Source organism: Pongo abelii, chromosome 11 (assembly GCF_028885655.2).
Source record: "Pongo abelii isolate AG06213 chromosome 11, NHGRI_mPonAbe1-v2.0_pri, whole genome shotgun sequence".
Taxonomy (NCBI): Eukaryota; Metazoa; Chordata; class Mammalia; order Primates; family Hominidae; genus Pongo; species Pongo abelii.
The window spans coordinates 135488503-135511555 of NC_071996.2; the positions used below are offsets into that span (position 1 = coordinate 135488503).

General features: G+C 42.9%; 1 protein-coding gene across 2 annotated transcripts in view; it reads left to right on the forward strand.

Annotated features, from left to right (window-relative positions):
• The first annotated feature begins 5672 nt into the window (after positions 1-5672).
• Positions 5673-23053, forward strand: part of DIS3L2 (DIS3 like 3'-5' exoribonuclease 2) — a 375419-nt gene continuing 358038 nt past the window's right edge. For both annotated transcript variants that reach the window (XM_063713123.1, XM_024243284.3), the window contains exon 1: positions 5673-7204. The gene's annotated coding sequence lies outside the window, so the exon portion shown is untranslated. The remainder of the gene's footprint in view (positions 7205-23053) is intronic.

The following is a 23053-nucleotide window of genomic DNA, read 5'->3' on the forward strand; positions in this document are numbered from 1 at the left end:
TTTACCTACCCCCAAACAGCCTGTGCTCATTTTTCTTTCTTTTTCTTTTTTTTTTTTTTTTTTTTGAGATAGAGTCTTGCTCTGTCACCCAGGCTGGAGTGCAATGACGCGATCTCGGCTCACTGCAACATCTGCCTCCCAGGTTGAAGTGATTCTCCTGCCTCAGCCTCCTGAGTAGCTGGGATTACAGGTGCCCCTCACCATGCCCGGCTAATTTTTGTATTTTTAGTAAAGACAGGATTTCACCATGTTGGCCAGGCTGGTCTTGAACTCCTGATCTCAGGTGATCTGCCCACCTTGGCCTCCCAAAGTGCTGGAATTACAGGCATAAGCCACTGCGCCCAGCCATTTTTCATATCTGTTCTAACTCAAAACCATTTTTCTTTCTTATATAGAGATACAGAATTTTGGGAGTCATTTACTCATCCTCTCTCATCTTAGCCAGGTCCTCTTGGTTTCATTTTGTTTTGTTTGGGTATTCTGAAAACTTTTCTCTCCAGTTAAATATTTTATTATTTTTCCTTCTTTTGTACACCAGGAAATTCAGCTTTAAATACTGTTAAGTATTTTAAAATATGATTGTTACATTTTATTACAACTATATATCCCTGCTTTCAGACTGGAATATGCATATTTGTGGAGATATCAGGCTATGCTACATATGACTATTATTTCTCCCTGCCTACATGCCCTTCATTGAAATTGCCACCTCCCTCCAGATAAGTATGCATACATAACCCCCAGCCTCTATGACCTGGGCAGTCATAATTCCACTAAGTGAATCTGTTTCCTTGGCTCAACTGATTGGCTCCAGTGGGCCCCTAATCCATATACTCTATGGATGGTCAATTTATAGTCCTGTTTTTTTGAGACGGAGTCTCGCTCTGTCACCCAGGCTGAAGTGCAGTGGCGCGATCTTGGCTGTCACCCAGGCTGAAGTGCAGTGGCGCGATCTTGGCTCACCACAACCTCTGCTTCCAGGCTCAAGCAATCCTCCCACCTCAAGTGATCCTCCCACCTCAGCCTCTCAAGTAGCTGGGACTACAGGTGTGCACCACCACGCCTGCTTAATTTTTGTATTTTTTTGATAGTGACAGGGTTTCACCATGTTGTCCAGGCTGGTCTCGAACTCCTGGGCTCAAGCAATCCACCCATCTTGGCCTCCCAAAGTGCAGGCATTATAGGAGTGAGCCACTGTGCCTGGCCACATAGTCATTTTCCACTCCTAAGAGTGACCACTTCTTATTAAATGACAATGTTAGTAAATATATATTCACAATGTGCTCAGGCACTGTTCTAAGTACTTTACATGCATTGACTCATTTAAATCTCATATCAACCTCATGAGATGATATGACTATCATTATCTACATTTCATAGGCAAGGAAAACAGAGAGGCAGAGAGGTTGAGTAACTTGTCCAAGGTCACACACAGTGAGTAACTGGTTGAGTTGGATTTGAACCCAGCAGTTTGGCTCCCTCTGTCCTAAGTGCTATGCTGAATTGCTGCTGTATTGAATTTGCAACACAAGAAACCCCTTTTTGTTATACCAGCTTCATATGAGGCTGGTCTCTGGCAGGCAGTAAGGTACAGAAGAAAGTAAAATCTTGTACCTCCCTCTTCAGTGAATTCCCCAACAAAACAAAGGTACAAGCATTCTGGGTTTTGTGAATTGAATGCCATTCTTTTTTTCTCTTTTAAAGTGTAAAAATTATTAGATGCCACTTGTAGCTGGTAAGATGTATTTGTGATTAAAAGAGAAAGTTGAAAACCAGAAAAAAATATGCAAGATGGAAGATAGGAGAAAGAAAAGATAAAATAGGATGATGACAGAGTATAAAAATTAAGACAGATTTAAAGCTAAAAACATGGGAATAAAAATATAGAAAGAATAGGGCAACACTGTAAATCAGGGAATTTTCTAAAATCCACTTTAATTTCTTATTTTTTTTTAGACAGAGTCTTGCTCTGTCTCCCAGGCTGAAGTGCAATGGCATAATCTCAGCTCACTGCAATCTCTGCCTCCTGGGTTCAAGCATAAAATCCACTTTTAAAGTAGCGTTTATGAAATTAAAAAAGAAAATAAAGAGGAAAGCACTAGAAAACAAAACAAAAAATTAAACCTAAAAGGTTAAGCATAATATGTTGATAACATCCCAATAAAATAAGATTAACAGGTAAAATATTTAAAAAGATGACGCTTTAAATAGGAACTAGAAGGTAAAAGAGAAATTAAGCTAAGACCTCAGAGGCCGAAGAAAAAGAAATATTCTCATAGGATTTAGATTTTAAAAGTTAAGGCTGGGTGCGGTGGCTCATGCCTGTAGTCCCAGTACTTTGGGAGGCTGAGGCAGGCTGATCACGAGATCAAGAGATCCAGACTATCTTGGCCAACATGGTGAAACCCTGTCTCTACTAAAAATACAAAAATTAGCTGTGCATGGTGGTGCGCACCTGTAGTCCCAGCTACTTGGGAGGCTGAGGCAGGAGAATCGCTTGAACCCAGAAGGCAGAGGTTGCAGTGAGCTGAGATCATGCCACTGCACTCCAGCCTGGCGACAGAGCAAGACTCCGTCTCCAAAAAAAAAAAAAAAAAAAAAAAAAAATTTAAGAGAAAAAAGAATACTACATAGAGAAAAAAGAAAATGTATTTTTTTAAAACATTAAGTTTAAATTGAGAGAAGAGCAAAAATAGACTTTAATCAGACCAAAATTGTACGTTGGAATTAGTGGTCCGGATGGGTGTAGTTGTTGCAGTTGAGGATGCCAAAAACAGTAGATATGGGAATGGTGAGACGCCTTTTCTATTCACCATGGTGCTCTCAGCCATGGTGAAGGCCAGGCTCCTGGCACTTTAACATATCCCTCAACAGAACTGGGGCCTTGAAAAGGCCAGCAAATCCTGCTTCACTTTGGTTCTTGGAATGTGTTTGATTCTTAGTTTTTCTTTACCCTTTGAAATAGTCCTTTCATTATCTTTTACTGCCTTTATGATAAAATTATCATGTGAAAGGCAACTAAAATATGTTGAATGAATGTATTCCATCTTATCTCCTTGGAGTTTTGGTGTTTGATTTGGTTATTACACTTTCACACACACACACCCCACCTTTGCCACCTTGACTCACCTCTGAGGTTGCAACACTTGTTATTGACCCTGAGTTGCTTGGTTGTTTGCTTCTTTCACTGTCCTTGGTGGCAGTGGAATTGGGTGGGGAGGAGACAATCCTCAGAACCTGCTCAGGGACTGGATTGTTAGGGTGTGGGCGTGGTGATGAGGGAAAGTGGAGTCAGGGATGACCCCATGGTGTCTGCTTTTGTGACTGAGTAAATGTTAGTACAGAAGGCTGGGTTAGGGGTGGTGGTTGCTAAGAATTCAGGTCAGGCTGGGACTGAGAGGTTCTGGGGCAACCACAGCTGTGTACAAGCCCTAAACTTCCAGAAAGGCTTGGACTTCATAACAGACTGTTATGGACTGATTGTCTGTGTTCTTTCAAAGTTCATATGTTGAAACCCTAATCCCAGAGTGATGGTATTTGGAGGTGGGGGCTTTGGGAAGTACTTGGGTCATGAGAGTGGAGCTCTTACTAATGGGATTAGTGCTCTTCTAAGAAGAGGCCTTCGAGAAGCCAGCTAGCTAGCCTTCTTCCTATCATGTCACAACAGGACAAGAAGGCCATCTATGAACCAGGAAATGGTTCGCCAGAGATGGAATCTGCTAGTGCCTTGATCTTGGACTTCACAGCTTTGAGAACCAAGATAAACAAATTTCTGCTGTTCATAAGCCACTCAATCTATGGTATTGTGTTATAGCACTCCTAAAGGACCAAGATAGCCCCCTTGACCCATATTTTGGTGTTTCTAAATTCTTCAGCCGTACATTTTGAATTTATTGGTTTTCTGACACAGACAACCTGTCACATCTGTTATGGAGAGATCTGTTGTCTTTCAGAGAATATTACTTCTATCTCTTTTCAGGGAGCTTATTGTAATACTTGTTTCAATAGGAACATACTGAAGTAATGGACTGAATGAATGTATGCTAGTGGGATAAGCTTCTTGCCCAAGTCTACTCCAGAGTGTGTTGTGATCTTCCTTTAGCCCACGTGAGGAAGCCAGGGCTCACATCACTTAAGAGGGCACAGTGTGCTGGGCGCTGTGGCTCATGCCTGTAACCCCAGCACTTTGGGAGGCCGACATGGGCAGGTCACGAGGCCAAGAGATCGAGACCATCCTGGCCAACATGGTGAAACCCTTTCCCTACTAAAAATGCAAAAATTAGCTGGGTGTGGTGGGACGCGTCTGTAGTCCCACCTTCTTGGGAGGCTGAGGCAGGAGAATCGCTTGAACCTGGGAGGCAGAGGTTGCAGTGAGCCGAGATTGCGCCACTCCACTCCAGCCTGGTGACAGAGTGAGACTTGGTCCCCCCTTCCCACAAAAAAAAAAGAGGGCACAGTGATATGTCCACCCTAGCCCTGTAGCCTATACACAGGCAGGCAGCACACTTTGACAAACGACCAATCAAAATGAGATTTGTCCGTTGAACTTAAGTAAAATAATGGTCTTAGCCCTACTTCCTCTGCTCTTGTCCTTGATCCTCTATTCCTATTTTTAATTATTTTTGGTTTCCTTGGCTTCACCTCCTATTTCTCGTCCTGAAATCTCAGATTTTCTTTTTATTTATTTATTTTTTGAGACGGAGTCTCACTCTGTCTCCCAGGCTGGAGTGCAGTGGCCCGATCTAGGCTCACTGCAACCTCCACCTCCCAGGTTCAAGCAATTCTCCTGCCTCAGCCTCCCGAGTAGCTGAGGCTACAGGCACCTACCACCATGCCCGGCTAGTTTTTTGTATTTTTAGTAGAGACAGGGTTTCACCATGTTGGCCAGGCTGGTCTCAAACTCCTGACCTCAAGTGATCAGCCCGCCTTGGCCTCCCAAAGTGCTGGGATTATAGGCATGAGCCACTGCATCCGGCCACAGATTTTGTTTCAATCCTTTGTTCTCTTCCTCTTCTAGGTCTTCCCCTTCCTGTCCCCACTGGCCCCTCTCCTATCCACTGAATCCCTGGACCCCTGACACCCTCTGCCTCCTGTCCTTGCTGGGTTTCCTCTACCCTCTACATTTCAAAGACAAGTTTTGCTGAAATCACAGTTTACCTGAGGGTTCTAGAAAGGTCTGTGTGAACATTAAAAAACAAAGGTTCCTTGGGTTCATTTAGTCTTTAAGCAAACATCGATTGAGGCCTATGTGTGTGGCAGGTACTGCAGATGCAAAGTTTTCCATCTTCATGGAGCTCATAGTTATTAAGGGGAACCCTGAATTTGCTTAGACTACTGCAACGCACTGGCCGGGTGCGGTGACTCACGCCTGTAATCCCAGCACTTTGGGATAAGATGGGCGGGAGATTGAGACCATCCTGGCTAACACGGTGAAACCCCGTCTCTACTAAAAATACAAAAATTAGCCGAGAGTGGTGGCACGCGCCTGTAGTCCCAGTTACTCGGGAGGCTGAGGCAGGAGAACTGCTTGAACCCAGGAGGCGGAGGTTGCAGTGAGCCGAGATCGCACCATTGCGCTCCAGCCTGGGCGACAGAGCGAGAGTCCATCTCAAAAAAAGAAAAAGAAAGAAATATAGGCACAATTTAATGCATCTCTTTTCCTTGTTCAATATGGAACATATGGTGGTGGACTCCATACAGACTCAAGCATCTGTCCACATTGTATTCCCGAAGTTTGATCCCTACACTGCCCTGCCCTCCCGTCTTTCCTTCCCTCTCTTTTTTTTTTCTGGAGTGCAATGGTGCGATCTCGGCTCACTACAACCTCCGCCTCCCGGGTTCGAGCGATTCTCCTGCCTCAGCCTCCTGAGTAGCTGGGACTACAGGCGCGCACCACGATGCCCGGCTAATTTTTGTATTTTTAGTAGAGATGGGGTTTCGCCATGTTGGCCAGGCTGGTCTCGGAAGTTTGATTTTTCTTTTCTTTTTTTTTTTTTTTGAGACAGAGTTTCGCTCTTGTTGCCCAGGCTGGTGTGCAACGGTGCGATCTCGGCTCACTGCAACCTCTGCCTCCCAGATTCAAGCGATTCACCAGCCTCAGCCTCCTGAGTAGCTGGGATTACAGGCATGTGCCACCACGTCCGGCTAATTTTTTATTTTTAATAGAGACGGGGTTTCTCCATTTTGGTCAGGCTGGTCTCGAACTCCCGACCTCAGGTGATCCGCCCGCCTCGGCCTCCCAAAGGGAAGTTTGATTTTTCTATGGTCACCAATGGACACTTGATCTCCATAGCTTGAGAATGGCGGCCATCGCCTCACTGGCATTCTTTCCTCTTGTGCTCTCCCGAACGTTCTGGCTGCTCTTTGGATTTCCTTTTCCTTTGCTCACATCTACAATATTGGTGTTTCCTAGGTCCCGTACTTAACGATTGTCTCCTCTCCACACGCTTCCCTGGGCGGGCTGAACTGTCGGGGGCTTTCTCAACTGCGCTTCCTCTCTCACCTGAAACCCTCTTCCCAACCCTTTCTACTAGGTCGACGTCTCCAACATCAGCTGCTCCCCACCCGTGTCTGGGTGGGCCCCTTGGGCAGGCTCCCCTAGTCTCCTTTCCTTCGATCATCCCCGCGTGCGGGACGTCATCTGCTTGCTCTGCCATCAGCCTCACATCCTGAGGGCAGGGACCATGCGGGGGTTGTCCATCTCTGTATCCCCAGTGCCAGCACTGCACCTCGCCCCAAGCAGTTGTTCAATAAATGACCAGTGAGTAAATGAAAGAATGAGCAAAGCCTTGTAACAGGAAAGGGGCCGGCGGCGTCTGCCGTGCAAGTCCTGGCCCAGTGGAGCAGAACCTGGAGGTTCAGGAGCCGGGTCTGGAAGGCTCCTGACGGTGGGAGAGGGGCCCGGAGCCAGCCGGCGCCTGGCACAAGGCGTCTCAGAGGCCGCCCACTGGGAGCCAACTGTTGCAGCCAGTTGTCCCCGCGAGCGAGGCCGGAGAAGGCGCGGCGGCCCCTGGCCTGGCCATTCCGCCCTTGTCGCAGCTGAACCGCCGACTACGAGCTCCTGCACCGAGCACACGCCCCGCGCGCTTCACTCTCGGCCTCGCCCGGCCACCGTCGCTCTCTAGAACGACGCGCCCGTGACCCGGAAGAACATTCTCCTTAGCAACTGCGGGACTGCGGCGGCACCGGCCTCCGGGGAGAAACGGTGAGGCCCTCACTCGCCTGCCAGCTGTACAGTCTAGTGCTGCCCGACCCCCTCGGGACCGACCCGGGGTCTGGCCTCTGGGGGGCTCCGCGGCGCTTCGCCAGGCACTTGCAGTGGCGGCCCGGGACGAGCGTCTTCCGCCTCCGGCGTTGCTCCTCGGCCCACGCGTCTTCCCTGTCCCGCATCTCTCCCTCAATGTCTCTGGCTCCCCACTCTCCGCTCCTGACCGACCCGGCCTCCCAGGCCGCGCTTATAGCGCCGGGGCCCTTGTAGCTTAGGATGGTGTGAGGGGAGCGAGACCAGAATTAGAGCCTGTTGCTGTAGAGAGGACGCCTCCCGAGGCTCGGGTCACCTGTGGACGCGTTCTCAAGGGTCTTGATCGAGATGTTCAGGACTGGCAGGGATGGGGAGCCTCGGGAATCTTGAAGGGCAGCCGCTTAATTATAACATGTTCTTGACGTTTGCGCTTTCCACAGTGATACACTTTATCTGCTTTATCGATCATAGAGACTTTTTTTTTTTAAATAAACTTTTATTTTAGATATGGGGGATACGCATGCAGGTTAGTCACATGGGTATATTGCACCCAGGTATTGAGCATAGAACCCAGTAGGTAGTTTTTCAACCCACATCCCCCATCTCTCCTCCTTCCAGTAGTCTACAGTGTCTACCGTTACCATGTTTTTTTTTTTTTTGAGACGGAGTCTCATTCTGTCGCCCAGGCTGGAGTGCAGTGGCGCGATCTCCGCTCACTGCAAGCTCCGCCTCCCAGGTTCACGCCATTCTCCTGCCTCAGCCTCCCGAGTAGCCGGGACTACATGCGCCCGCCACCGCGCCCGGCTAATTTTTTTTGTATTTTTAGTAGAGACGGGGTTTCACCATGTTAGCCAGGATGGTCTCGATCTCTTGACCTCGTGATCCGCCCGCCTCGGCCTCCCAAAGTGCTAGGATTACAGGCGTGAGCCACCGGGCCCGGCCGACTGTTCCCATGTTAATGTCCATGTGCGCTCAACGTTTCTACTCCCACTTATATGTGTGCTCAATGTTTAGTTCCCACTTATAAGTGAGAACGTGTGGTAGTTTTCTGTTCTTGTGCTAATTCGTTTAGGATTATGGCCTCCAGCTCCATCTGTGTTGCTGTAAAGGACATGATATCCTCCTTTTTTTGTGGCTGCATGGTGTTCCATCGTGTACATCCACATTTTTTTTTGTCCAGTCCACCGTTGATGGCCACCTAGGTTGATTCCGTGTCTTTGCTATTGTCAGTAGCTCAGCCGTGAACATACAAGTGCATATGTCTTTTTGGTATAATGGTCTGTTTTCCTTTGGTTATATACCCAGCAATGGGATTGCTGGGTGAAATGGTGGCTCTTTAAGTTCTTTGAGAAATCTCCAAACTGCTTTCCACAGTGGCTGAACTAATTTACATTCCCACCAACAGTGTATAAGTGTTCCCTTTCCAACGGAGCCTAACGAGGATCTGTTGTTTTTTGACTTTTTGATAATAGGCATTCTGACTGGTGTGAGATGGTATTTCATTGTGGTTTTGATTGGCATTTCTCTGATAATTAGTCATGATCATGTTTTCCATATATTTGTTGGCTGCTTGTATGTCGTGGTCTTTTTTTTTTTTTGTATTTCTTCTGAGAAGTGTTCATGTCCTTTGTTCATTTTTAAAAATGGGCTTATTTGTTTTTTGCTTGTTGATTTAAGTTCCATAGGGATTCTGGATATTGGACCTTTGTCAGATGCATAGTTTGTGAATATTCTCTCCCATTTTGTAGGTTGTCTGTTTAATCTGTTGATAATTTCTTTTGCTGTGCGGAAGCTCTAGTTTAATTAGTTCCAACTTGTCAATTTTTGTTTTTGCTGCAGTTGCTTATGGGGAGTTAGCCAAAAATTTGCCAAGGTCAGTGTCAAGAAGTGTATTTCCTGGGTTTTCTTCTAGGATTTTTATAGTTTGAGGTCTTTTATTTTATTTTGAGACAGGGTCTCACTGTCACCTAGGCTGGAGTGAAGTGGTGTGACTGCAGCTCACTGCAGCCTCGATTTCCCAGGCTCAAGTGATCCTCCCACCTCAGCCTCCCGAGTAGCTGAGACTACAGGTGTGCACTACCACGTTCGGCTAATTTTTGTATTTTTTTGTGGAGATGTGGTTTTACCATGTTGTCTAGGCTAGTCTTTGACTCCTAGGCTCAAAAGATCTGCCTGCCTCAGTTGCCCAAAGTGCTGGAATTACAGGCATGAGCTACTGTGCCTGACTGAGGTCTTTGCATTTAAATCTTTAACCCATTATGTATATCGTGAAATATATACCGTTTTATATCTTCTGCATATGGCTAGTTAGTTACCCCAGCACCAATTATTGAATAGGGAGTCCCTTCCCCATTGCTTGTTTTTTGTCAGTTTGTTGAAGATCAGATGGTTGTAGGTGTGTGGCTTTATTTCTGAGTTTTCTGTTCTGTTCCATTGTTCTATAGGTGTGAAACTCATTTAATTGTACATCTGTAACTAATCCTTTTCTGAGGAATTTGCTTCCCTGTTGTGAGTGGGGTGTGGTTAGTATATTCTGTAGCTTAGATTTTGTGTCTTACAAGTTTTCTGCAGAAGGAAATCTTCCTGGGACTGACTAGGTTTGAGGTTTGAGAAATATTTGGAGTGAAATTTGCTACATTGAGAAAAGTAGGAGCAGGTGTTGTTAATAGCATGGACTTACACTTCAGGAGACACTATGGCACTGTAAAACCTCCCCTGATTTGAGTTTGAATGAGTGATACTAAGAAAACTGTAAGCCTTATTTGAACATGGTTGGATAACAACTTTATTTTTAATCTGATGATGATGGAGCTAAAACTGAGGCATGTGAACCGTTTTTGGAAATGACATTATTTGGGAATAAAATGTGGGAGTTTCTATATCAAAATTCATTTAAAACTATAATTTCATTCCAATTTAATAAATATTTATTAAGCATCTACAGCATTATACACTTTAAAGGATATAAAAGAAATAAAAGTGCACACATGAAATTATTAGGAAAGCAATAAAATGGACATTTGTTTAAATGCAAAATATGTGGTACAGATATTAAGTGCTGTAGTAGGTCAGAGGGTGGAGAAATCATTTGTGGATTAAATGGGACTTGATTTGTCTCTAAAGTACAGATATAATTTGTATTTGTATTGGAGAGGACAGGAAGTCCTAATTCCTTTCCTTATATTCTTAAGAGTTTGGGAAATAATTCCATGTGGCATTTTGAAGTTCTTATTTAATGCTCTCAGGTCACTTGATTTGTGATCTATTTCTTTCAAATAGTCTTAGTACAAATCTATATGGCATTTTTCCTGTTTGAGATCTAAAATAGTGAAGCTACTAGCTGAGGGCTTTGCCACTTAGAGTTTCTTTGCTTCCGCATTTGGTGTTAGGTTTATATGAAACACCACAGTTTAAGTATAGTTACTGTTTCATTCATACTCAAGAGTCTTGTGAAATGTTGCTCTTTTTTATTTGACTGGTATTTCCAAAGTGCTTCCTATGTAGCAGCAGTGGTATCAGGAATTACCAAAAATAACTGTTACTTAGCAACCAGTAGGTATGCTTTATATAAGGAGGGTGTGTGTGTTTAGCCTATCAGCCTTTGATGCTCAGCATTTGCCTTGAGATATTGAAGGCCAGAGCAATTTATGTAGACATCTGAATTGACTTTTTTTTTTTTTTGAGTTTAATGTTTAATAAGGGGACTCAATTGCTTTGGGCATCCACCAAAGATACATTTGTGAAGATGATCAAACTTTTAAGTCCTCTTAAAAGATGTTTTGTTGCTTTCTTATAGACTTAGTGTTCATTTATTCACTTAATCATCAAATATAATAATATTTGAGTGCTTACTTGGAACTAGGCACTATGCTTGGCCTTGGAGACGGGGGAGAGTGAATGCACATATGATCTCTGTTCTCAGCAGATGATACTCAAATAATCACACAAATGCAAAACTATGGCTGTGACAAGTGTTTTAGAGAAATCACCGAAATGACATTTTAACTGATGTCTACAAGATGCACAGGAAGAGAACAGTGCTCTGGTCAAAGCAGACCCTCTGATGCCACGTCCGTGTTGCCCTGGCTGGAGTGCAGTGGTGAGATCATGGCTTACTGTGGCCTCGACCTTCTGGGCTCAAGCGATCCTCCTGCTTCAACCTCCCAAAGTTCTGGGATTATAGATGTGAGCCACCATGCCCAGCCTGTCCTTTTATTTTATCCTTCAAAAAGTTTTTGTTTTACAGAAGGAGTTTTCATGAAATAAAATATTACTGAGCATGAGTAAAAGTAAAACTGGGCCTGGAATGAGTGGATAGATCCCTCTGAGGTCTGGCCATCGATACCATTTTTGGTGATGTCAGGGAGGTGGAGACTTGACCAGAATTCTTCTTCTTTCTTTTTTCTTTTTTTTTTTTTTTTTGAGACAGAGACTTACTCTGTTGCCCAGGCTGGAGTGCAGTGGCACGATCTCAGCTCACTGCAACCTCCGCCTTGTGGGCTCAAGCGATTCTCCAGCCTCAGCCTCGCGAGTAGCTGGGACTACAAGCTCACGCCACCATGCCTGGCTAATTTTTGTATTTTAAGTAGAGACGGGGTTTCACCATGTTGGCCAGGCTGGTCTCAAACTGCTGACCTCAAGCAATCCACCTCCCTTGCCCTCCCAAAGTGCTGGGATTACAGATGTGAGCCACTGCGCCTGGCCTTTTTGAGACAGAATCTCACTCTGCTGCCCAGGCTGGAGTGCAGTAGTGTGATCATAGCTCACTGTAACCTTGAACTCCCAGGCTTGAGTGATCTTCCCACCTGAGCCTCTTGAGTAGCTGAGTCTACAGGCATGAGCCACCATGCCCAGCTAGTTAAAAAAACTTTTTTTTTTTTTTTTTTTTTTTGTGGAGACAGAGTCTTGCTATGTTGCTCAGGCTTGTCTGAAACTCTTGGCCTCAAGTGATCCTTCTGCCTCAGCCTCTCAAATATTGGAGTTACAGGCATGAATCACTGTGCCTGTCTCAGAAATCTTGTTGTCTTTATTAAACTGAGAGTGGTGGTAAAATGGCAGAAGATGCTCCTTTTTGTCAGGTAACATGAAGTAGAAGGATTTGATGGGTTTTTCGTATAGAAGGTATTTTATTTGGAACCATAGCAAGAACTTGATGCCTTAGAGTAGTTATTATGTGACCAGTTATGTTGAGGCAAGACTTTGATGAAGTTAGTCAACTGTTAGTCCACCTACGTTTGATTTCTTTCTTGCCCTAATAACAGGCTGCCTCTGGGATGTACTAATGATGACAGATGAGACACTGGTCACACTGGTAGGAAGAGACTTCATGTGGTACAAAGTACCTTGAAATTATCTCTGATGAAATCATGAGGGGGGAAGGGCTGATGAAGTACCCTGCCCTCAGTAAAGTATTGGTGGGGTGTCTGGTAGACACTGAGAGGTTGTGTGACCCAAACCGGGTGGAGGCAGGAAGTTATATAATGCTAATTGAAGAATCCTGGCATTATAAGTTCCTTTTTGGTCCTCCTCTAATGAAATTGGATTGTTTTTATTTCCTATTAGGCTTTGATGAGGAAAAGTTTGTGGTGATTATCTAGATGCTGAGGGATTCAGAGAGAAGCCCCAAACATTTCTGTTTAACTTCATTTTTTTGGAGACCAGCTTTCCACATGGGAAATAGTTGCCTCTTTCTCTGATGTCTCCCACGGTTAGCTTTAATCACTTTTAAAAGGTTGAATGCAAAACTCTAGCAACAGTTATACCAAGAAGGAGCTATTATTATTTTTGTTTAATCCTTTTACTTATGGCACAGTATTAAACAAGGTCAGAAATTTACATGTTTCTTTTAAATTTTAGTTAAGTTTTGTAAATGAAAAAAAGAATTGTTCTGAGATTTTTTTTGTTGAAATAATGCATTTATTTTCTTTATGTTTTACTGAATTTTTGCTAGTTCAAATCAGTCTTTCATAATAGTTTGCAAGTAAGGATGCCTTATAAGTTTTATGACTGAAATATGTCTTATTAACAAAAAACAATTTTTAATAAATGAATTAGGGCCCAATTTGTGTTGTGTAGGATTATTATTGGTTAAGACCATATTTTTAAAGCTGATTTATTGAGGTATAGTTGACAGGTTATAAACTCTAAAGTGTACAATTTGTTAAGTTTTGACATATGTGTGTACTTGTAGGACTATCATCACAAACAGGACATTGACCATATCTATTATGCCCAAAGCTGTTTTCATACCCCTGGCTCCCTGATCCCTATCCCAGATAACTGATTTTTTTTTTTTTTTTTTTTTTTTTTTTGAGACGGAGTCTTGCTCTGTTGCCTAGGCTGGATCCAGTGCAGTGGTGTGATCTTGGCTCACTGCAAGCTTCGCCTCCCGGGTTCATACCATTCTCCTGCCTCAGTCTCCCCAGTAGCTGGGACTACAGGCGCCTGCCACCATGCCTGGCTAATTTTTGTATTTTTAGTAGAGACGGGATTTCATCGTGTTAGCTAGGATGGTCTTAATCTCCTGACCTCGTGACCTGCCCGCCTTGGCCTCCCAAAGTGCAGGGATTACAGGCGTGAGCCACCGCGCCTGGCCTAACTGATGTTTTTATCACTGTACATTAACTTTCATTTCCTAGAATTTCCTCTTATTTTATATAAACGGAACCACACAATATGTAGTTATCCTTCTTTCACTCAGCATAATTGAGAGTCATCCCTGTTGTTAAGCATATTAGTAGCTGATTCCTCTTTATTGCCGAGTAATATTGCATTGTATGGCTGTACCTCAGTTTATTAATACATTTACCTACCAATGGACATGTTGGTTGTTCCCAGTTTTAGTTATTAACAAATAAGGCTTCTATAAAAATTTGTTTACAAGGCTTTGTATGGACATATATTTTTATTCCTCTTGGTTAAATACCTAGGAGTAGAATGGCTGGATCATATAATAGGTATATGCTTAACCTTTAAGGAAACTGTCAATGTTTAGTTATCCCTAAGTATTTAATGGTTTTTGATGCTATTTGATATGGTTTGGTTTTAGGTCTCACCCAAATTTCATGTTGAATTGTAATCCCCAGGTGTCGAGGGAGGGAAGTAACTGGATTATGGGGCTGGTTTCCCCCATGCTGTTCTTGTAATAATGAATTCTCACAAGATCTGATGGTTTCATAAATGGTAGTTTTTCCTGTGTTCTTACATGCTCTCTCACTTGCCTGCCGCCACTGTGTAAGACATGCCTGTTTCCTCTTTCACCATGATTATAAGTTTTCTGAGTCTTTCCCAGCCATGTGGAACTGAGTCAATTAACCCTCTCTCCTTTATAAATTACCGAGTCTTGGGTATTTCTTTATATCTGTGTGAGAATGGACTAATACACTATTAAAATTATATTTTTAAAATTTATATTTCTGATTGCCACTAGTATGTAGAAATATGATTGATTTTTTTACATTAATCTTCTCTGTCAATCTGGCTAAGCTCACTTAGTTCTTATTAGTCCTAGACCTTTTTTTTTTTTTTTTTTTTGAGATAGAGTCTTGCTCTATTGCCCAGGTAGGAGTGCTGTGGCGCAATCTTGGCTCAGTGCAACCTCTACCTCCCAGGTTCAAGCAATTCTTCTGTTTCAGCCTCCTGAGTAGCTGGGATTACAGGTGTGTGCCACCACGCCCGGCTAATTTTTGTATTTTCAGTAGAGACGGGGTTTCACCATGTTGGCCAGGCTGGCCTCAAACTCCTGATCTCAAATGATCTGTCCGCCTTGGCCTCCCAAAGTGCTGGGATTACAGGCGTGAACGACTGCGCCTGGCGTCCTAGAGCTTTTTAGTAGATTCCGTTAGATTTTCTATGTAAATATTATGTCATCTGTGAATACAGTTTTAATTCTTCCTTTCCAGGCTTTTATTTCTTTTTCTTATTGCACTGGCTACAATCCCCAAGTACAATGTTAAATAGAGATGGTGAGAGCAGATTACTTGTTTTGTTTCTTCTCTTAGGAAGAAAGCATATAGTCTTTGACCATTTGTGTATGCATTTTATCACTGGAGAAGTTTTCTTCTATTTCTAGTTTACTGAGTTTTTTTTTTTTTTTTTCAAGAATGAACATTGGATTTTGTTAAGTGCTTTTTCTAAATCTACTGAGATGATCATGTGATTTTTTTTTTTTTTTTTTTTTTCGAGACAGGGTCTTGTTCTGTTTTCCAGGCTGGAATGCAGTGGCATGACTGTGGTTCACAGTAGCCTTGACCTCTGGGGCTCAAGCAGTCCTCCCACCTTAGCCTCCCAAGTAGCTGGGACCACAAACATACTACACCTGGCTGATTTTTATTTGTTTTTTTAGTAGAGATGAGGTCTTGTTTTGTGGTGGAGGCTGGCCTTGAACTCCTGAGCACAAGCAATCCTCTTAAAGTGTTGGGATTACAGGTCACCTCTTAAAGTGTTGGGATTACAGATGTGAGCCACTGCACCCAGCCACTTTTCATTTGTTAATATGGTGAAATATTACATCGATTTTCAAATACAGCCATTTGTTTCCAAACAATGGGGATGCATTCTGAGAAATGCATTGTTAGGTAATTTTGTTGTGCAAACCTCATAGAGTGTACTTTCACAAACCTAGATGTTGTAGCCTACTACACACCTAGGCTATATGGTATAGCCTGTGGCGCTTAGGCTACAAACCTGTACAGCATGTGACTGTATATAATACCATAGGCAATTGTAATATAATGCTAAGTATTTATGTATCCAGATGTATCTATACATAGAAAAGGTACAGTAAAAATACAATATAAAAGATAAAAAATGGTACACCTGTATAGGACATTTACCATGATTGGAACGTGCAGGCTTGGAAGTTGCTCGGGTGAGTCAGCGAGTGAGTGGTGAGTGAATGTGAAGGCCGAGGACATTACTGTGCACTACTATAGACTTTACAAACACTGTACACTTAAGCTATACTGAATTTATAGAAAACATTTTTCTTTCTTCAATAGTAAATTAACCTTAGCTTACTCTGACTTTTTTTACTTTATAAACTTTAATTTTTTTATAATATTTTGATTCTTATAATAATACTTAGCTTAAAACACAAACACATTGTACAGCTGTACAAAAATACTCTATGTCCTTATTCTATAACCTTTTTTCTATTTTGTTCTTACTTTTTAAAATTCTTTGTTAAAAACTAAGACACAAACACACACATTAGCCTAGGCCTACATAGAGTCAGGATCATCAGTATCACTCTCTTCCACCTCGACATCTTGTCCCACTGGAAGGTCTTCAGTGGCAGTAACATGCATGGAGCTGTCATCTCCAGTAACAGTGCCTTCTTCTGGATACCTCCTGAGGGACCTGCTTGAGGCTGTTTTACAGTTAACATTTTCCAGTTGAATTACTTATTTTATTTCCAAATTTTACTTTAGGTTTGGAGGTGCGTGTACAGGTTTGTTACATGGGTAAATTGCGTGTTGTTGGGGTTTGGTGTACAGATTATTCTGTCATTTATTTTTTGAGATGGAGTCTCGCTCTGTCGCCAGGCTGGAGTGCAGTGGTGCGATCTGGCTCACTGCAACCTCTGCCTCCCGGCTTCAAGTGATTCTCCTGCTTCAGCCTCCTGAATAGCTGGGACTACAGGTGCGTGCCACCACGCCCGGCTCATTTTTTGTTTGTTTGTTTGTTTGTTTGAAACGGAGTCTCGCATTCTCGCCCAGGCTGGAGTGCAGTCACGCCATCTCAGTTCACTGCAAGCTCCGCCTCCCAGGTTCACATCATTCTCCTGCCTCAGCCTCTCGAGTAGCTGGAACTACAGGCGCCTGCCACTACGCCCGGCTAATTTTTTGTATTTTTAGTAGAGACGGGGTTTCACCGTGTTAGCCAGGACGGGCTCGATCTCCTGACCTTGTGATCTGCCCACCTTGGCCTCCCAAAGTGCTGGGATTACAGGTGTGAGCCACTGCGCCCTGCCCATTTTTTGTATTTTTAGTAGAGATGGCGTTTCACCGTGTTGGCCAGGATGGTCTCAAACTGCAGACCTCGTGATCTGCCCACCTCAGCCTCCCAAAGTGCTGGGATTACAGGTGTGAGCCACCACGCCCGGCTCATCTTTTTTAAATAAGTAGGAGTGGCCAGGCATGGTGGCTCACGCCTGTAATCCCAGCACTTTGGCAGGCCGAGGCGGATGGATCTCAAGGTCAAGAGATTGAGACCATCCTGGCCAACACAGTGAAACCCCGTCTCTACTAAAAATACGAAAATTAGCTGGGCGTGGTGGTGCGCACTTGTAATCCCAGCTACTTGGGAGGCTGAGGCAGGAGAATCGCTTGAACCCCGGAGGTGGAGGTTGCAGTGAGCTGAGATTGCGCCACTGCACTCCAGCTTGGCTACAGAGCGAGACTCAGTCTCAAAAAAAAAATAAAAAATAAATAAAAAAATAAAAAAAAGGAGTACACTGTAAAATAATGATAAAAGTATGGTAAATACATGGAGCAGTAACATAGCCACTTATTATCAAGTATTGTGTACTGTATGTAATTATATGTGCTATACTTTTATATGACTAGCAGCACAGTAGACTTGTTTACACTAGCATCAACACAAACACATGACTAGTGGATCGTGCTACAATGTTGGGATGGCTGTATTGTCACCAGGTGATAGGAATTTTTCAGCTTCCCTATAATCTTATGGGACCACCATAGCATGTATGTCTGTCATTGACTGAAATGTCATTATGGAATGCATGACTGTATTAAAAGTAACCTTTCGTTTTTCTTTTTGAGATGGACTCTTGCTCTGTCACCTAGGCTGGAGTGCAGTGGCACAATCTCAGCTCACTGCAACCTTTGCCTCCCGGGTTCAAGCGATTCTCCTGCCTTAGCCTCCTGAGTAGCTGGAACTATAGGTGTGTGCCACCATGCCTGGCTAATTTTTCTATTTTTAGTAGAGATGAGGTTTTACCATGTTGCCCAGGCTGGTCTCAAACTCCTGAGCTCAGGTGATCTGCCCACCTTGTCCTTTCAAAGTGCTGGTATTACAGGCGTGCACCACAATGCCTGGTCCTAAAAATAACCTTTCATTCCTGGGATAAACCCCACTTGATTCTGCCATATTCTTATTCTATTTATATATTGTTGCAATTGATTTCCTAAAATCCTGTTTAAAAAAATTTACATTTCTGTTTATGAATGATACTGGTTTGAACTGTGTTTTGTAATATCTTTGTTTTTGATACCAGGGTAATACTGGAAACCTTGAATGAGTTGGAAAATGTTCCTTTTCTTCAGTTTTCTGGAACAGTTTGCATAGAACTGGTATAGTTTCCTTAAATGTTCAGTGGAATTTACCAGTGAGTCCATCTGGTCTCAAGTTTTCTTTGTGGAAAAGTTTTTTTTTTTTTTTTTCTCCTTTGAGACGGAGTCTCGCTCTGTTGCCCAGGCTGGAGTGCAGTGGTGCGATCTCTGCTCACTGCAAGCTCCGCCTCCTGGGTTCACGCCATTCTCCTGCCTCAGCCTCCCAAGTAGCTGGGACTACAGGCATCCGCCACCACGCCCAGCTAATTTTTTAAAATATTTTTAGTAGAGACGGGATTTCACCGTGTTAGCCAGGATGGTCTCGATCTCCTGACCTCGTGATCCGCCCACCTTGGCCTCCCAAAGTGCTGGGATTACAGGCTTGAGCCACTGTGCCTGGCCGTGGAAAAGTTTTTAACTGCAAATTCAATTTCTTTATGCTATATAAGGCTATTAAAGTTATCTATTACTTAAACGAGCTTAACACACTTTTCAGAAGATCTGTATATATATATATATTTACATGTTTGTACACACACACACAGACACGTATATATTTTTGTAAAAGCCTTGAAAGAAAGAGAGAATCAAACAAAATATATAGAAACAAATGAGCTGGACATACAGACTAAGCTGTGATTCACCCAGAACTTAAACAAATCACAAATTTCATAGTTTAATATTGGGGCAGAAGCAGAACAACAAACAAATAATACATTTTCCCACCTCACTAATAAAATATGGGAAGACCTGACTATGAGGGCAGAGATCAAGGCTAAATAAAGCTTTATTTATTTACATTAAAATATAATTTAATTTTTATAGAGACAGGGTCTCACTGTGTTGCCCAGGCTGGTTTTGAACTCCTAGAGCTCAAGGGATCCTCCTGCCTAGATCTCCCAAAGTGTTGGGATTACAGGCGCGAGCCGCCATGCCCAGCCGAAAGCTTTAAATCATTGGTGATTATTACAACCTGCAACCCGGGCTACATATGTTGCTGGGAGCTGATTACTCCTATGTCTCACTGCAGCATAGAGTTTAGTTATGGCTTCTCCCCACAATATTGTGAGTTTAGTGTGGAGAACTGCAAAGAAAAACAAAAGAAACCCCAACTAATAATTACAACAAATATAACAACAACCACAATAATAATAATAAACCCCTAAGGGATGTATGAGCTGGTTTTAATTAAGTAGACCAAGAGATATGGGTTCTGATTTGCATTCATCTCTACAGTAAATAAAACCTTGTTTTTAAAAAGGTTCACACGTTCCTAATACAGTTAAAAAATATATATATATATACTTTAACCTTTTCCCTTTCATATGCAAAGATGTTACTTTTCATTATCTCAAGAATATCTTCCTTTGAAGTCTGTGAGGGTGGATTTCAGCCACCAGAAATTGGTGAAGTAGGGAACAAGGGGGTGTGCTTGTCTCTGTGTGCTCAAGTCTAAGTAAAAGAGGAGCACATAGGGGCCAAAAAGGGACGGGGGAGGGAAGTTGGAGCGGAAGGACACTTGCCTAGGGGAAGGCAAGAGGCTCTAAGTGCTGGAGCAAAAACATGGGTCCCTGGCAGCAGGCTGGCTGGAATAGCCTCAAAGTCTCAGCTGTCAATTTTTTTTTTTCAGTCTTTTTTCCTTCTTTGTTTCATTTTGGACAGTTTCTCTTGCTACATCTTGAAGTTCCTAATTTTTTTTTCCTGTGGTGTCTAATCTGCTGTTGTCCCATCCAGTGTATTTTTCATCTCAGTTGATATGGTTTTTATCTCTAGAAGTTTAATTTGGATCTTTTTTTTTTTTTTTGTATATCCCAGGTCTCTTAACATAGCCAGTCTTTAGCTTCTTGAACATATGGAATACAATTCTTTTAAAAAAATTTTTTTTACATAGCTGTCTCCTCAAACATATAATGTATATGTATTTATTTACTTAGAAATGCTGGGATTTGGAGATGTTAGAATCAATAATGCTTGCATTTCTTGATTCTAAATGCTATCAGAACATAAAGCAATTCAAATTATCAGTGATAAAAGGATGTGTTATAATCTGATCTCTTAGGCTAATAGAATAAACAAATCATCTCTTAAAAATACAGTAAATTGATATAGTATTCAGAGAAGTAATTACTAATGTTATTTATTTAGAAAACATATATGCCTTTCAGACTATTGTATCCGTTTGGTTGCTTTCCTTTTATAAAGGAAAGTCTTCAATACAATACAATAGTTATTGAAAAATGAGTAGTTTTATCATTTGTCTAACCGTAATTTAACAAATACTTGGGTATAGAGTTGAACTGGTTTATCTACTGTTTACACTTTCGAATGGCATTCAATTAAGGTTAGTTTTAATAAAGATCTTAGAATCTCAGATGGGACTTTTCAGCTTTAGGAAATTGGAATGTGTCCCTGGGCTATGCCCATGCCAGAGTGCCAAGCTAAAAGAATGTAGGAAACCTCTGACCAGGCCCTTCAGGGGACTCTATGCAAAATAATGAGGTCACTAGCATGAAGAGCTCTGGACTCTGAGGCAGTTGGAACAGGATTCTATAATTTCTTTCCAATATTATTATTATATATTATATCTCTTTGAGGGTAAGAATCCAGGGAAGGGAAAGCAGAAATGGGGTTGCTCAACTGAGAGATTAAAAAAAAGATGAGGGATGGGCCAGGCGCCATGGCTCACGCCTGTAATCCCAGCACTTTGGGAGGCTGAGGCAGGCGGATCACAAGGTCAGGAGATTGAGACCATCCTGGCTAACATGGTGAAATTCCATCTCTACTAAAAAAATGCAAAAAAATTAGCCAGGTGTGGTGGCGGGCACCTGTAGTCCCAGCTACTCGGGAGGCTGAGGCAGGAGAATGGCGTGAACCCAGGAGGCAGAGCTTGTGGTGAGCTGAGATTGCGCCACTGCACTGCACCCTGGGCGACAGAGTGAGACTCCGTCTCAAAAAAAAAAAAAAAAGATGAGGGATGAAGGACCAGAAGTTAGAAAAAGGAAGAGCAGTCTTGCAAGCTTGAGGGAGTGAGGAGAGGGATGTGGTTAGAGAAAGAAAGCTCCCTTAGAGGCCCTGGAGGTAATGCTGTTCTAGAATACAATTCTAATAACTATTACTTTCCCATTCTTTATTCTCACATATTTCTGTGTTCTCATTCCCGGTCCTCCTTCCTCTCTCTCTCTTACTCTCTTTTTCTCTCCTGTTTCTCTCTTAGACACACACACCCACACACACCCACACACACCCCTGTTTAAGAAGTGAATGTGAATATGGAAAGCAGTTGAGAAGGGAGGTTGGATTGAATTGTGGAGTATTTATTTCAGTTTTTATTTCAATAGTTTTAGGGGTACAAGAGGCTTTCTTTACATGGATGAATTGTATAGTGGCGAAGTGTTGGCTGTTAGTGTACCCATCACCCCAATACTGTACATTACAACTCTTTTCTATTTAACTACTGTATGCTTCTGATCCAGGGAAGGTATCTTTTAAAATTTCCTTTAATTCCCTAATACAGATCCTTCTTGACTTCTGATGGCGTTGCATTCCAATAAACCCATCATAAGTTGAAAATGTCATAGATTGGGCCAGGCGCGGTAGCTCACGCCTGTAATCCTAACACTTTGGGAGGCTGAGGCGGGCAGATTGCTTGAGCTCAGGAGTTCGAGACCAACCTCGGTAACGTGAAACCTGTTTCTACCAAAAATACAAAAAATTAGCTGGGTATATGGTGGTGCATGCCTATAGTCCCAGCTACTTGGGGACTGAGGTGGGAGGATCACTGGAGCCTGGGAGGTGGAGGTTGTAGTGAGCTGAAATCTCACCCCTGTACTCCAGCCTGGGTGACAAAGCGAGACCCTCTCTCAAAAAAAAAAAAAAAATTACAAATTGAAAATGATTGTAATACACCTAAACTACTGAACATCATAGCTTAGCTTAGCCTACCTTAAATGTGTTCAGAACACTTATGTTAGCCTAAAGTTTGGCAAAATCATTTAACATGAAGCCTTTTTTTTTTTTTTTTTGAGACAGAGTCTTGCTCTGTTGCACAGGCCGGAGTACAGCGGCCTGATCTTGGCTCACTGCAGGCTCCGCCTCCCGAGTTCATGCCGTTCTCCCACCTCAGCCTCCCGAGTAGCTGGGACAACAGGCGCCCGCCACCACGCCCGGCTAATTTTTTGTATTTTTAGTAGACATGGGGTTTCACCGTGTTAGCCAGGATGGTCTCGATCTCCTGACCTCGTGATCTACCCGCCTCAGCCTCCCACGCCTGGGATTACGGGCGTGAGCCACCGCGCCTGGCCACACAAAGCCTTTTTTATAATAAAGTGTTGAATACCTCATGTAACTTATTAAATACTGTACTGAAAGTGAAAAACTGGTCATGGGGTCCCTGAGGTACAACTTTACTGAATGAGTATAGCTTTTGCACCATTGTAAAGCTGAAAAATTATAAGTTGAACCATCATAAGTTGGGGACCATCTGTCTGTACAATCTTATATATAATTAATTCAGAAG